Raw genomic sequence first — 15,735 nt, 5'->3', positions numbered from 1 at the left:
CCTATATGGTCACAGTTTATGTCAATAACGTCACAAGCTCACATTACAGCTACAGCCCTTCTACCCATGGATACTTGAAGACTGGATGGGTTTCCCCCAGTTAATGATAGCAACCAGCCACAGGGCTTGACAGGCAGGATACAGCACCTCCATAGCATTCTTGGCCTTTGCTGGTCATATGAGTGAGGTACCCACATCTGTATGTGGCAGCACAAAGCACTGGCCTGCTGGACCTTTCAAATTGCTTTGATTCCTTCATTTAGTTTTTAAATGTCTGTTCATTTCCTTCTGTAATTTAATGCATTGTCTTCCTTTGATGATGACCAAGGGTCATCTTATCAATGCCAGCATGAAAATTCAGTGTAAAATCTAGACCCATTGCTGTGTTCATTCCTGGTTTGGTATCTACAGTAAGTGAAGAAGAAGAAGACATTACCAGTTCTTCCTTGCTTTCTATCTTAAGAAGTCTGGAGTCATGAGAAGAACAATAATCTCTATTTCCTTGTCATTTTTTCAATTCACTAGAGAAGTGGTAACAGACTTCTCCATACCAGAACCAATTATCTGGGCTGCATTTGTGGCCTTGAAAAAAGAATACATATTTCTGTGCTCATGGCTGATGCTGATAGATACTGAATATTCTGCAATGTCCTGGCTGCTCTGTGTTACCACTACTCTACCATGAGACCTCATACCCCACCAAATGTGGATGGGTGAGTATGAGTGGGTACAACTGCCCTCTCTTGGTTAGAATTAGACTTACATGTTTCCATTGCCATTCAGGAGACCAAATATCTTCACTTCAATTTTATAGCCCCGTAGCCCAAGCTCCGTGAGTCTTAGTCAGCTAACCTAGGCCAACCATGGTCATGCCATGGGTCTTTTACTGCAGTGTAGGCATCCCATATTAATATAACTCTTAAATATTTTCCTGCAGTACTACTGCCCAATCAGTTATTCCCCCATTTGATTCCTAAATGTAGTACTTAAATCTATATCACTTAGTTTTCCAAAGGTACCTAATCACTCTGGAATCTAAGAGCTGTGGTATATGTCGATGCCAAATCATTTTACTAATCACTAATCATTCTTTACTAATAAGAGAACAATTGCGAGAAGCATATAAATATCTCAGAAGAATAACAAATGAAATTGTGGGAAATCTAGAGACAAAAGTAGAATTATATCTATATAGCGCCTATTATCTTTCAGTCCCTTCTCACACAAGGAACTGACTGAGATGAGGAATAATTTGGATATACTAGACCTCTGATTCACATTAATAGAAATATTTTTTATCTCAGTATTTTGGCACATCCTATGTCTCTTGGCTTCAAGGTTAAACACCACATCAAACATCAGACACCTAGTGATGCCAGGAACCCTGAGATCTATAGACCAAGGTGTGCTGCCTCTCCACACCCAGGGCCTGTAGATCTTCTAGTAGGGTCAGGTTGTTGCTCCTCATCTCTGCTGCAACCTGCGCCGTCTTTCCTGACTCGTACATGGTCCTCACGTTCCATGTGCCGATGGTAATCCTCCTGGCTGCAAGAAGGGTGATCGGCTTAGTGGCTTCCTCGCGGCTTTCACCACCCAGCGTCATGCATCTTCGAGTTGAAGACCCTTCTTTTTCCAGGCTAAAAGTCTCTGTTAACTCTATTGTTGGCGTTTCTGTAGCAAGCTGATTTTTACAGGGTGGAGTTGCTAGCCCCACGCCCAACCCTCCTCCTTTACCCTGACTTGGGACAGGCAGATGGCCCCAAAGGACCTCTCTGGTGGAGTTCCTGTAGATCTTACCATGGAATAACTCCATCCAGTGAAAAGTTCTCAATTGGTTTATGAAATCCTGTGCAAAAACAATATCAAATCATAACTAGCATCCCAGCTTTGCTCTATAATGGATGTATGGATCTCAGGTAAAATTATGAATTTAACAAGTCCTGCTGGACTGAAAATTCTCCATGGCTGAGAAACCATATTGGTTAATCTCTCCTCAAGACTGAAAGTTTTCAGTATGCCCTCCCCCCGCACACTTCCTTTTGCGGGGCTTTTTACCAGGGAAGGGAGGGAAGCACAGCTGTGGAAACAAATGAGCTGTGTCCAATGTTCTGTTTTCTGCCATCAAAGAGAGGGGAAAAATAATAAAAACATTGCTTTTTTTTTTAAAGAAAGAAGCCACTTCTGATGCAGAAAGTTTTTGACCCAAGAATTTTGACCAGTTCTACTCATCAGTAGAGTAACAAGAAGGGTTTCTACAGGTATGTTAGCAACAAGAAAAAGGTCAGGGAAAGTGTGGGCCCCTTACTGAGTGGGGGAGGCAAACTAGTGACAGAAGATGTGGAAAAAACTAATGTACTCAATGCTTTTTCCTCCCTCTGTCTTCATGAACAAGGTCAGCTCCCAGACTACTGCACTGGGCAACACAGTATGGGGAGGAGGTGACCAGCCCTCTGTGGAGAAAGAAGTGGTTCAGGACTATTTAGAACCGCTGGACGAGCACAAGTCCTTGGGGCCGGATGCGCTGCATCTGAAGGTGCTAATGGAGTTGGCGGATGTAATTGCAGATGCAGATGCAGATCTGTGATGCAGATAATTGTCCATTATCTTTGAAAACTCATGGTGATTGGGGGAGGTGCCGGATGACTGGAAAAAGGCTAATGTAGTGCACATCTTTTAAAAAGGGAAGAAGGATGATCCAGGAAACTACAGGCCAGTGAGCCTCACCTCAGTTCCTGGAAAAATCATGGTGCAGGTCCTCAAGGAATCAATTTTGAAACACTTAGAGGAGAGGAAAGTGATCAGAAACAGTCAACATGAATTCACCAAGGGCAAGTCATGCCTGATTAACCGAATTGCCTTCTGTGATGAGATAACTGGCTCTGTCGATGAGGGAAGAGCAGTGGACATGTTATTCCTTGACTTTAGCAAAGCTTTTGATATGATGTCCCACAGTATTCTTGCTGTCAAGCTAAAGAAGTATGGGCTGGATGAATGGACTATAAGGTGGATAGAAAGCTGGCTAGATTGTCAGGCTCAACAGGTACTGATCAATGGCTGCATGTCTAGTTGGCAGCCAGTATCAAGTGGAGTGCCCCAAGGGTCGGTCCTGGGGCCGGTTTTGTTCAATATCTTCATTAATGATCTGGAGGATCATAGAATCATAGAATATCACGGTTGGAAGGGACCTCAGGAGGTCATCTAGTCCAACCCCCTGCTCAAAGCAGGACCAATCCCCAACTAAATCATCCCAGCCAGGGCTTTGTCAAGCCTGACTTTAAAAATCTCTAAGGAAGGAGATTCCACCTACTCCCTAGGTAACCCAGTGCTTCACCACTCTCTGAGTGAAAAAGTTTTTCCTAATATCCAACCTAAACCTCCCCCACTGCAACTTGAGACCATTACTCTCAGGTACCACTGAGAACAGTCTAGATCCATCCTCTTTGGAATCCCCTTTCAGGTAGTTGAAAGCAGCTATCAAATCTCCTTTCATTCTTCTCTTCTGCAGACTAAACAATCCCAGTTCCCTCAGCCTAAGTCATGTGCTCCAGCCCCCTACTCATTTTTGTTGCCCACCGCTGGACTCTTTCCAATTTTTCCACATCCTCCTTGTAGTGTGGGGCCCAAAACTGGACACAGTACTCCAGATGAGGACTCACCAATGTCGAATAGAGGGGAATGATCACGTCCCTCAACCTACTGGATGGTGTGGACTGCACCCTCAGCAAGTTTTCAGATGACACTTAACTGGGAGGAGTGGTAGATATGCTGGAGGGTAGGGATAGGATACAGAGGGACCTAGACAAATTCGAGGATTTCGCCAAAAGAAACCTGATGAGGTTCATCAAGGTCAAGTGCAGAGTCCTGCACTTAGGACGAAAGAATCCCATGCACTGCTACAGACTAGGGGCCAAATGGCGAGGCAGCAGTTCTTCAGAAAAGGACCTAGGGGTTACAGTGGACAAGAAGATGGATATGAGTCAACAGTGTGCCCTTGTTGCCAAGAAGGCTAACTGCATTTTGAGCTGTATAAATAGGGGCATTGCCAGCAGATCGAGGATTGTGATCATTCCCCTCTATTCGATATTGGTGAGGCCTCATTTTATTACAAGTCAAAAACTCAGGAGTTAGTGGGATATTCATGGTTAACAGCAGGCTACATCTTTCTATATTGTTCAAGTATGTTGCTCGCTTTGAGTCTATTAAGGTATGGGTCCTCAACCTCATTATAGACTCACCCCACTAGTGTGAAGGAATATAGGCCTCTAATGTTTAACTATGGTTTGATGCATTCTTATGTTCTGTGTATGAAAGAGCCATTGAGCTTCCTTATGCTACTCAGAACAGTTCTGTGCACTCGAGTTCTCTTGTGCATCTAGCTATCCCTTCCAATTAACAGGAGGATAGACTGAATATGAGAGTTCCATCAGGCCTGAGCTCAATAGAACCTTGTTTGATCTCAGGAGCGCTACAGAATAATTTTCCAGTTCTAGGTGATGTTCCCTGAATGCCTGTCAGCTTTATTTTCCTCATGTCAAAGCATCTGTTACAGGGGTAATTGTTCCAACTTAAAAATAAACTATACAAATTCCTCCTACAACTAACAGCAGGGAGTATGTCTACAGACATTTTTCCACCAGATGCTCTTTTTAGGTGTTTCTATGTCTGACAACACAATTTCCCAAATAAGGAGAGACAGGAATAGATTACTTTTGTATCCCCTGCTTGTGTATGGACCAGATCACTTGTCGCGATTCTGGAAACATACTTTCTCCTGGGGTCTTTCTGGAGCACAAACTGTTTCCAGTACGTACAAAAGATCTAAGGTTGGCTGTAGAGTAGTATTTCCTGAAAGCAGGGTTGCAAAAGTGCTTACACTTTTTATTAAGATGGCCACCATCAAAGTCTTGCTTTACACCAGGCCTGTGACAGTCAGTCTGGAATTCCCTACAGGTCTAGGAGTCCTGCATTTCTCTCCAGGTGGGCAAAAATGTAGGATCGTGGCTAAAGGCACAATGTCAACTTGAATATCACATTTCTGTCTGAAAACTGTATCTACGATAGTGACAAGCTAACAAGTAAGATTACGAAAACCAAAAGAGAACAGGGGGGGGGGTCTCTACTTTTTTTTTCTCTTCAGTTTGTTTATTTTATGTATTGATAGCATTTTGTGTATAGTCAGTTTCACAGTGTCCCTGTAAGGTCTGTTAGCACTAAATTTGGGCAGTGCTGCAAGCACCATGTATGGGGCAATGCAATACCACCATAACCTTTAAATTCTTCCCTTTTACTATCAGCAGTTACTAGTTGCCTATGGTATTCACTCAAGAGTTAAGAAGGAACTCAAATGTGAAATTACAGGACTACTAACTGTAGTCTGTAACCTATCATTTAAATCAGCTTCTGTACAAATGACTGGAGGAAGGCAAATGTGATGCCAACTTTTTAAAAGGCTCCAGAGATGACTCCAGCAATTACAGGCCGGTAAGCCTGACTTCAGTACCAGGCAAAGTGGTTGAAAACATAGTAAGGAAAAAAATTGTCAGACACATAAATGAACATAATTTGTTGGGCAATAATCAACATGGTTTTTGTTAAGGGAAATCATGCCTCACCAATCTACTAGAATTCGTTGAGGGGGTCACCCAGCATGTGGACAAGGGGAATCCAGTGGATATGGTGTATTTAGATTTTCAGAATGCATTTGACAAAGTCCCTCACCAAAGTCTATTAAGCAAAGTAAGCAGTCATGGGATAAGAGGCAAGGTCCTCTCATTGGTTGGTAACAGGTTAAAAGACAGGAAACAAAAGGTAGGAATAAATGGTCAGTTTTCAGAATGAAGTGGGTTTCCCTCCCCTTTACACACAGTTTTGCAGTTTTTACAGGTGCACCCTTAATTATCCTATCATGTCAGCAACAATCTCTATCATTATGAATACAAGAGCTCATAGCAGGACTCCTTCATAGCTCTCAATTTGTTCTTGATGCACCTGTAGTTCTGCTTATTGGTTTGAGAGCTTGGGATCATATTACAGCTTGCATTTTATTTTTTACATTGGCTGCCTCCTGTCATTAAACTAGCCCTACTGAGTTTTGAAGCTCTGGTAATTTTCAGCATACCCTGATGAGTATTTGTACTCCAGTTAAAAAAGCCCTTTAGGAATCCCACCACCATCATGTCTTAGAACTTAAATAACATGGCAATAGACACAAAAGGAGACAGAAAAAGGGTATACACCAGATAATTATGATTTTGCTTTGATGGGTCCTATGGCATGGAACTTAATTCCCTTTGATATCCATTTCAGTTCATCCTACTGAACTTCTAAACAACACTTTAAACTGATTTCCCCAGAAATGTGTTTTAGTGAGACTACTGGTATCTTCGTATTCGAATGCATTTGTCTGTGCTCTTTTTCTGTGTTTGGGTGAAGTATAACAAAGGAAGCAAAAAGGAAATAACTAAATTAGACATTTAAAAAAAAATCGGTTCTCATCTCTAGAGACTTATTATTATCAGTAGCACAGGTAGGAATTATTTATAAATTGTTTGTACCAGACATTTAACAAATTTCTGCCATGTGAACATCTGTTCTCACTTTCAGGTGATATTGTAAATAAGAAGCAGGCAGCATTATCTCCTGTAAATGCCAACAAACTTGTTTGTCTTAGCGACTGGCCAAACAAGAAATAGGACTGAGTGGACTTGTAGGCTCCAAAGCTTTTGTTGTTTTTATTTTTTTGTTCAGTTATGTAACAAAAAATCTGCATTTTTATGTTGCACTTTCATGATAAAAAGATTGCACTTCAGTTCTTGTATGAGGTGAATTGAAAAATACTATTTCTTTTGTTAATCTTTTTATAGTACAAATATTTGTAATAAAAAATATAATATACAGTGAGCACTGTACACTTTGTATTCTGTAATTTATATCAATATATTTGAAAATGTAGAAAACATCAAAAATATTTAAATAAATGATATTCTATTATTGTTTAACAGTGCAGTTAAAACGGTGATCAATTGCTATTAATTTTTAATCAAGTTAATCTGTTCTGAGTTAATTGCTTGAGTTTACTGTGATTAATTTACAGCCTTATTTATGATATAAATAGGTTTCACCAAGATAGCTGGCTGCTCACAAATATAGTGCTTTTCATCTTTGCAGTCATCAGAGAAGAGCTCTCCACCTCTGACAACTGCACACTCCCCATCCATGTATCCTTTCTTTACTGGAAACCTAAAATGGGTGGAAACGGGGGCAGTTATTTCAGCCATTCTAGTTATAGATACATCACAATTTTAGTTTTTTCTAAGGTGCCAAATCACTCTGGAATCTGAGTGCCATAGTATATGGCATTGCCAAATAGTTTTATTAATAACAGAACAATTGTGGAGAAGCAGAGGGAACATTATTAAAAGATTAATTAGTAATTTTGATGGTTGTGAATATAAGGGAATAACTACATTGGCTAGGCAGGAGTAGTGCCCCAGATATTATGTAAACTTTCTGTATAACTCTAGAATTGCACCTCTGCCATGACACACAACCTCCTGTCTTCATTTTTCAGTCCTGAGTCCACCTCTACTTTCAGCTCTGTCAAAGTGCTTCTGCTATTCCATTTCTGATGCTGCATCATCTATAGATTTCAGTGAGTAAATCAAAGTTTTGACTTGCACCCATCCTCTGCTGTCTTGGGCCCCTCCCAGAATTCTGAAAATACAGTTCAGTGATGATGTCCTGGTATTCCATACTGGGTTTTTCTCCCACACTATTCTGTCAATGATCTTGGTCATGACCTTCATGTACAGACATACAATGATAGGAAGAGTGGTATAAATCCTTAAATAGCTAGCTAAAGACTGGCATCACCCCTAACTATTCTAACCAGCCAGACATACCAAATTTTACATTGATTTTGAGATGCTGACTAATATAGAATAAGACAAGACATTATCTAACTCACATTTACTTCTTGAAAATCAAAATTAAAATTCAATAGTTTCAATAGCAGATGAACCCTGAGGAATCAAAGATCCAATTTTCATATAAATGGCCAATTGTAGAAAATGAATGAAGGGAAGGGAAATCTAGATTAGATCCGTAAATGAGACAGCAGTACAATTTAATCTATATACTGAACAGTATTTTTCATTCCTTAGTGTCGCTGGACACTGGTTGGAAAAAGGGGTAATTTGGTTCATACCAGAGTTCTGACTCACATGTGGAAGTAGTGAAAGAACTGACAGGGATTTGTAGGGGATCTTAATGCATGACAGTCTCTGTTAGCAAGAGTTAGGCTAACTGTAACCCTAATAACGCGAGATTTGTAGAAGCGAGGATTGTGTAAGGCGAGTGGAAAAGAACTGTGTGAGAAGTTTTTTTGACCTTGTGTAGATAATGTGTAGATAATACGAAATGTAGACTGGAGTCTCTTAAGTGAGAAAAACAAGATATCAGGATGACCTATGTATAAACAAAATGCAGCTGTTGCTTATTATTGTCTGTAACAAAAGTATAAATGCTTGCTGTAATTGTTTACCTGTTGAGAGACCTGTCCAGGACTGGGGCGATCCTGTGTCCTAGGGCACCCCCTCCCTCAATTGCAATTGCTTGAGAAATAATAAAGTATCTGACTCTGCTGCACCCAAACAAAAAGTGAGAACTGAGTTTTTTTCTGACACACATTATTGCAAACATTTCTGAGCTCAGGATTTGGGATCTCCTTTGTCTTTTGTTGGGCATGCTGCAAAATTAGACATGCTGCAAAATAATCCTCATAGAAACGAGAAGTTTGTAGAAGTGTCTGTGACTCACCAATCAGTGGAGAGAGCTGTGCCATCTCCCTACATCCAGGGTCTGCAGGTCTTGTCACGTGATAATCCTATCCAGTGAAAAGCTGCCAGTGGGTTTATGAAATCCTGAACAAGAACAAAACCAATTCATACAATTGCATTTGTTTCCCTGCTTCTTTCATGGGCAAATAGATACCAGGGGTACAGTAATGTGATTAACAAATCCTGATATGCTTAAGTAACCTCAGGCTGGAACAACTCTATTGGCCAAACTGATCATGTTCTTCCTTTTCTCCAAGAATGTAAGTTTCAGTCTTGTAGAAACTGTGTTAATAGTCTCTCTTCCCTTCTCAACCATATTTTAACACCTTTGTCTCCATCAAAACCCTCAGGAGACTGGAGAAGTTTCCACTGGAAACTGCCAATCCTGCTCCATTGATGCACTGCCTTGTCCCAGAGAATGAGTGCACCTCCTGAGCAATTCCCTGTACTTGCTGGCTCCAAGCAGTGAAAGGCTGGAAAGGGGATTCCAACCTTGATCTCTACCAGAGAAGTACAGTGCACTAATTCCTAAGACTCTAACCCTGGTGCTATTGCTTTTCCTTAAACTCTGTCAGTTCTTTCAACTACTTAATTTCTTCAGTGTTGATTAATCTCTATTCACTCTCTTATCTGGAGGACATTATCTGAGACAGAGAAAAGTACCCAGTGCAATGTACAGCTCCATCTTATACTACGGTAATAGCTGTACCTTGAATATGAATGTGAAAAGTACAGGTGACATTGGGTTACTGCCTTGCAGGAGATGTATTTCATTTGAATTTAGAATTTAGTGATAATTCTAATACTGGCAGGAGTGGAGAAAGCTCAAGGTAATTAGCCTTCAAGAAAAAATATATAATAAAGCAAATACCAAATAAAGCCAAATCTCATTCTCCCCAATCCTGTTTTCACTGACAAATCTTCTATTGGCAGATTTGAATATGCAGCTCTCCAAAAGAGGAAGATACTCTACCAGCTCTTCTTTGCCTTCTATCAGAAGGAGTCTGGAGCCATGAGAAGAGCAGGCCTCTCGACTCTCCAGCCAATGTTTGTATTCAGTAGAAAATTGGTAACATTTCTTTCCACATTGATACCAATGTTCTGTGCAAAGAGACTTCCATCCTTAAAAAGAAAATACAGTTTAGGGTTCCTATCACTGTTACACTCGTACAGGCATGTGAGTGTCAGGGAGTGTAAGATGGTGTAACTAATATGCTGAAAAGCCAGAACAAGGTGTAAGGTAAAGTGGGAGGTTGATGGGTTTATTTTACAGTTTCTTATTCTCTCCAGCTGATTGCTTTTCTTGCTGTACTTCTCTCTATGGCCTTTCAGCATGTCACTCAGATCAGTTTAGCTTCCCTGAACTTCCCTAAGGCTCACCTCTGAATTTTGCCTAGTGAGGATATTGGGGAGATTCTTTAGTAAATAGGGATAAAAAGACCAGTGTTCTAATTAACCCCAAATGTCATGATCTGTGTATTATTGATCAGTGCCGCTACAGCATTGGGGATTCATTTTGAAATTATTTTAGTCAACAGGTAAAGCACATATAAGAAACTTTTTTTTAAGGAAATTGACCTATAGCATTCCCATTCAAAACCTATGGTAGGTTTGCATTCTCACCTTGGATAATTTCCATTTCTTCCATTTTTTTCATGAGGTTTTCCAGCTGTCCACATGGCGGATTGGAGACCTTAAAAACTGAAAGCCAAAAACACTAGGGCTGTCAAGTGATTAAAAAAAAAATTAATCATGATTAATTGTGCTGCTAAACAAGAATAGAATATCATTTATTTAAATATTTTGGATGTTTAATACATTTTCAAATATATTAATTTCAATTACTACATAGAATACAAAGTTTACAGTGCTCACTTTATATTTATTTTTATTACAAATATTTGCGCTGTAAAAAACAAACAAAAAATATTTTTCAATTCACCTCATACAAGTACTGTAGAGAAATCTCTTTACCATGAAAGTTGAACTTACGAGTGTAGAATTATGCACAAAAAAACTACATTAAAAAATAAAACAATGTAAAACTTTAGAGCCTACAAGTCCACTCAGTCCTACTTCTTCATCAGCCAATCACTCAGATAAACAAGGTTAGTTACAATTTGCAGGAGATAATGCTGCCTGCTTCTTGTTTACAATGTCACTTGAAAGTGAAAACAGGTGTTCACATGGCACTGTTGTAGCTGGCGTTGCAAGATATTAACATGCCAGATGCGCTAAAGATTCATATGTTCCTTCATGCTTCAACCACCATTCCATAGGACATGCTTCCATGCTGATGGTGGGTTCTGCTTGATAACAATCCAAAGCAGTGTGAACTGATGCATGTTGATTTTCATCATCTGAGTCAGATGCCACCAGCAGAAGATTTATTTTCTTTTTTGGTAGTTTGGGTTCTGTGTTGCCCTTTTAAGACTTCTAAAAGCATGCTCCACAGTTCATCCCTCTCAGATATCGGATGGCACTTCAGATTCTTAAACCTTGGTTTGAGTGCTGTAGCTATCTTTAGAAATCTCACATCGGTACCTTCTTTGCGCTTTGTCAAATCTCCTGTTCTTAAAATGAACATGCATTCATGACTGAATGGACTTCTAGGCTCTAAAGTTTTAAACTGTTTTGCTTTTGAGTGCAGTTGTGTAACTAAACAAAATTTGCATTTGTAAGTTACACTTTCAGACAGAGAGATTGCACTTCAGTACTTGTATGAGGTAAATTGAAAAATACTACAGTAACTCCTCATTTAACATTGTAGTTATGTTCCTGAAAAATGTGACTTTAAGAAAAATGAATCCAGTTTCCCCATAAGAATTAACGTGAATGGGGGGTTAGGTTCCAGGGAAATTTTTTTCACCAGACAAAAAACTATATATTATATAGATATACACACAGTATACGTTTTAAACAAACAATTTAATACTGTTCACAGCTATGATGATTGTGAAGCTTGGTTGAGGTGGTTAAGTTATAGGGTGGAAGAGGGAGGGATATTTCCCAAGGAGTGCCTTACTGCTAAATGATGAACTAGCACTTGGCTGAGCCCTCAAGGATTAACACATTGTTGTTACTGTAGCCTCTCACACAAGGCAGCACAAACATGAGGGAGGGGAGACAGCATAGCAGACAGAGACAGGCACACATCTTGTGTGTGGGAGAGAGAGAGAGAGAGATGCACACTGCCCCTTTAAGTAAGCTGTCCCACTCTTAAGCGCATTGTCTTTTTAAGTGGGTCAGGAAGTTGAGACAGCAGCTGCTGCCCCAAGCTCTCTCGGTCTCTCTCCATCTGTGTCCCCTCCCTGCTCTATATGGAGAAGGGGTAAGAGGGGTGCAGGAACAGGTGGGAGGGGGACATCCTGACATTCCCCCCCCCCCCCGCAAAGCAAGCAGGAGTCTCTGGGAGCAGCTGCAAGGCAAAGGGGAGGAGCAGCACATGGCAGTGGGGAGAGGTACAGCTGAACTGCCTTGATAGCCTGCTGGGCGGCTGCAGCACAGGGAACTTAGGGGAGCAGGGAGCTGATGGGGGGCTGCTGGTCCACCCTGGTTCCAAGCCCCCACCAGCTCGCTGCAACAGGCTGCTCTTCCTGCAAGCAGTGGACAAAGCAGGTGGCTGCCAAACGACATTAAAAGGGAGCATTTCACAACTTTAAATGAGCATGTTCCGTAATTGATCAGCAACATAACAACGAAACAACATTAACCAGGACGACTTTAAGCGAGGAGTTACTGTATTTCTTTTGTTTATCATTTTTACAGTGCATATATGTGTAACCAACTATAGTATAAAGTGAACACTGTGCACTTTGTAGTCTGTATTGTAATAGAAGTCAATATTGAAAATGTATATACTTCAAAAGAGTTGGAGACCAAAAGCTGGGAGACCAAGGGAGTTAGCCTGCTGAGTTTGCCAGCAGAGGCAGATAGGTTTGTGTGTGTTTCTATTTCTGTTTGTTTGTTTTCATTCTGCTTCCTTAAATTTACAGATACTATACAAGGAAGAACCCACCAGGGCAGGGCATGTTTCCATCACCACTGCTATCTCTTTTTCTATCTACACTGGTGGGGGTCCTGACCAAACAAGCACCCTGATCCTAGAGGTTTCCATGCAGGTTCTGGTCTTGACTTGCTGGGAATGTGTCCAGAATTTCACTGCCAATGAAAACCAAGCAGGGGGAACAACCAGGTGTAAGAAGTGTCTGCTGGAGTCCCTTGGGAAGCAGATAAGAGAGCTGTAAGTGGCTTGTCTGTGTAGCACCTGGGAGCATGAGAATTTCATCAATTGGATGCACGTGGAGTCATCTGGGATGGAGGATGCTGTGGCTCTCTTCCTACTACAGACACTAGCCAACTACAGATGACTGCAGCAGCTGCAGAGACAATGGGAGAATGGGCAGCTCTTCAAGGAGGTGACAGACTAGTTGGCCACTTCAGTCAGTAGACAGTGCTCCACTCCCCACCCTGGATCCCTATCCATCAACGTCTAAAACTGGTATGCTGTATTGGCAACAGGAAGTGAGGAACAGATCCCAATGGCTGAGGAGGAGGAGCCATTTGCCCCAAGGCTGGAAGGCTCACCACCACCACGCATGAGAGGAGGACATGTAGGATGCTGGTGGTCGGAGACTCTCTTCTGGAATGAAGGCATCCATCTGCCAACCTGACATAATATCTTGGGGGGCGTGCTGCCTGCCTGGTGCCTCTGTCTGAAACATTATGGAAAGGTCTCCAATGCTCATCTGTCCCTCTGAGTGCTACCCTATGCTACTCATCCACCTGGGCACCAATGATACAGTCAGGTCTGAGCCAGCATGACTACAGGGATCTAGGAGCTAGGGTGAAGGAGTCAGGGCACAGGTTGTGTTCTCATCCATCCTCGCTGTTAAGAGTAAGGGTCCTGGCAGGGACACGAGCATCCTGGAGATTAATGCATGGCAGGATGGATGATGTCGATGATAGGGCTTTGGTTTCTTTAACCAGAGGATGTGGTTCTGGGAGGAAGGTCTGCTGGCTAGGATCATAGAACCATAGGACTGGAAGGGACCTCGAGAGGTCATCTAGTCCAGTGGTTTTCAACCTTTTTTTCTAGAGACCCAATTGAAGAAAATTATTGATGCACACTACCCCACAGAGCTGGGGATGAGGGGTTTGGGGTATGGTAGGAGGCTCTGGCCTGGGGTGGGGTTGGGGTGTGGGAGGGGTCAGGGCTCTGGGCTGGGGGTTCAGGCTCTGGGGTGGGGCTGGGGATGAGGGGTTTGGTGTGCAGGAAGGGGGTCCAGGTTGGGGGGGGCTCAGGGTTGGGGCAGGGGATTGGGGCACAGGCTTGGGGTGTGGACTTGCCTTGGGCACCAGTCAGCAGTGCAGTGGGGGTGATAAGGCAGGCTTTCTGCCTGTCCTGGTACCGTGGACTGCATTGCACCCCAGAAGTGGGCAGCAGCAGGTCTGGCTTCTAGGCGGAGGCATGCAAGCAGCTCCGTGTGGCTCTTGCCCGCAGGCACCATGCCCCCATGAGTTCCCATTGGCTGATTCCCAGTCAATGGGAGTGCGCAGCGGGTGCTCGGGGCAGGGGCTGTGCGTAGAGCCCCATGCCCCTCCCCCCTGACTAGGAGCCAGACCTGCTGCTGGCCACTTCTGGGGCACAACGCGGTGTCAGAACAGGTAGGAACTAGCCTGCCTTAGCCATGTAGCACTGCCGATGGGACTTTGAATGTCCTGGTCAGTGGTGCTGACCAGAGCCGCCACGACCGAGTGCCTTACATTCCGTGACCCAGTACTGGGTTGCGACCCACAGTTTGAGAACCACTGATCTAGTCCAGTCTCCTGCACTCAGGCAGGACTAAGTATTATCTAAACCATTCCCAACAGGTGTTTGTGTACCCTGCTCTTAAAAATCTCCAATTATGGGGATTCCACCACCTCCCTAGGCAATTTATTCCAGTGTTTAACCACTCTGACAGCTAGGAACTTTTTCCTAATGTCCAACCTAAACCTCCCTTGCTGCAATTTAAGCCCATTGTTTCTTGTCCTATCCTCACAGGTTAAGAAGAACATTTTTTCTCTGTTCTCTTTGTAAAAACCTTTTGTGTACTTGAAATATAATAGAGATGGGGTCCTCCTGACCAAGAAGAGGAAGATCATCTTTGTGCACTGTCATAGGTTTCACCCCCACTCTGGACTTTAGAGTACAGATATGAGGACCTGCATGTGAACCCCTAAACTGAATTACCAGCTTAGATCTTGTTTTGCTGCCAGCACTCCCAAGTACTAACTCCCTTCCCTGGGTAGTCTTGAGAGACTTCTTCACCAGTTTCCTGGTGAACACTGATCCAACCCCTTGGATCTTAACACAAGGATAATTTAACCACCACCCCTCTCCTTTCCCCCACCAATTCCTGGTGAGTCCAGATCCAATCCCCTTGGATCTTAACACAAGTAAAAAATCAATCAGGTTCTTAAAAATAAGACTTTTAATTATAGAAAAGAAAGGTAAAAGAAAAAAACCTCTGGGAGAGATTAGCATACCAGCTACTCTCACAGACAGATTCCAAACACAGAGGATGTTGCCCTGGGCAAAACTTAGTACACAAAAGAATTCCCAATTTGATTATTCCTCTAATTGCACAAAGACAAAGTCACAAAAAGAAAATAAACATAAACCTATTTATTCTTTTCTAAACTTACTACTCTGATAAGAGGCTGGTTCCTTGATCTTTTCCACTCCTGCTGAAACTAAAACTGACCAAGGCAAAGGGAACTTCCCTCCTTCCTTTTGAAACATCCTGTCCCCACATTGGTTCCTCTGGTCAGGTGTCAGCTAGGCTAGGTGAACTTCTTAACCCTTTAAGGGTTAATGTCTCTTTTACCTGTAACTATCTGTTTATGACATGCA

The sequence above is a fragment of the Mauremys reevesii genome, linkage group 1 (genome assembly GCF_016161935.1).
Source record: "Mauremys reevesii isolate NIE-2019 linkage group 1, ASM1616193v1, whole genome shotgun sequence".
NCBI lineage: Eukaryota > Metazoa > Chordata > Testudines > Geoemydidae > Mauremys > Mauremys reevesii.
Note: the sequence above shows the minus strand (reverse complement) of the source record.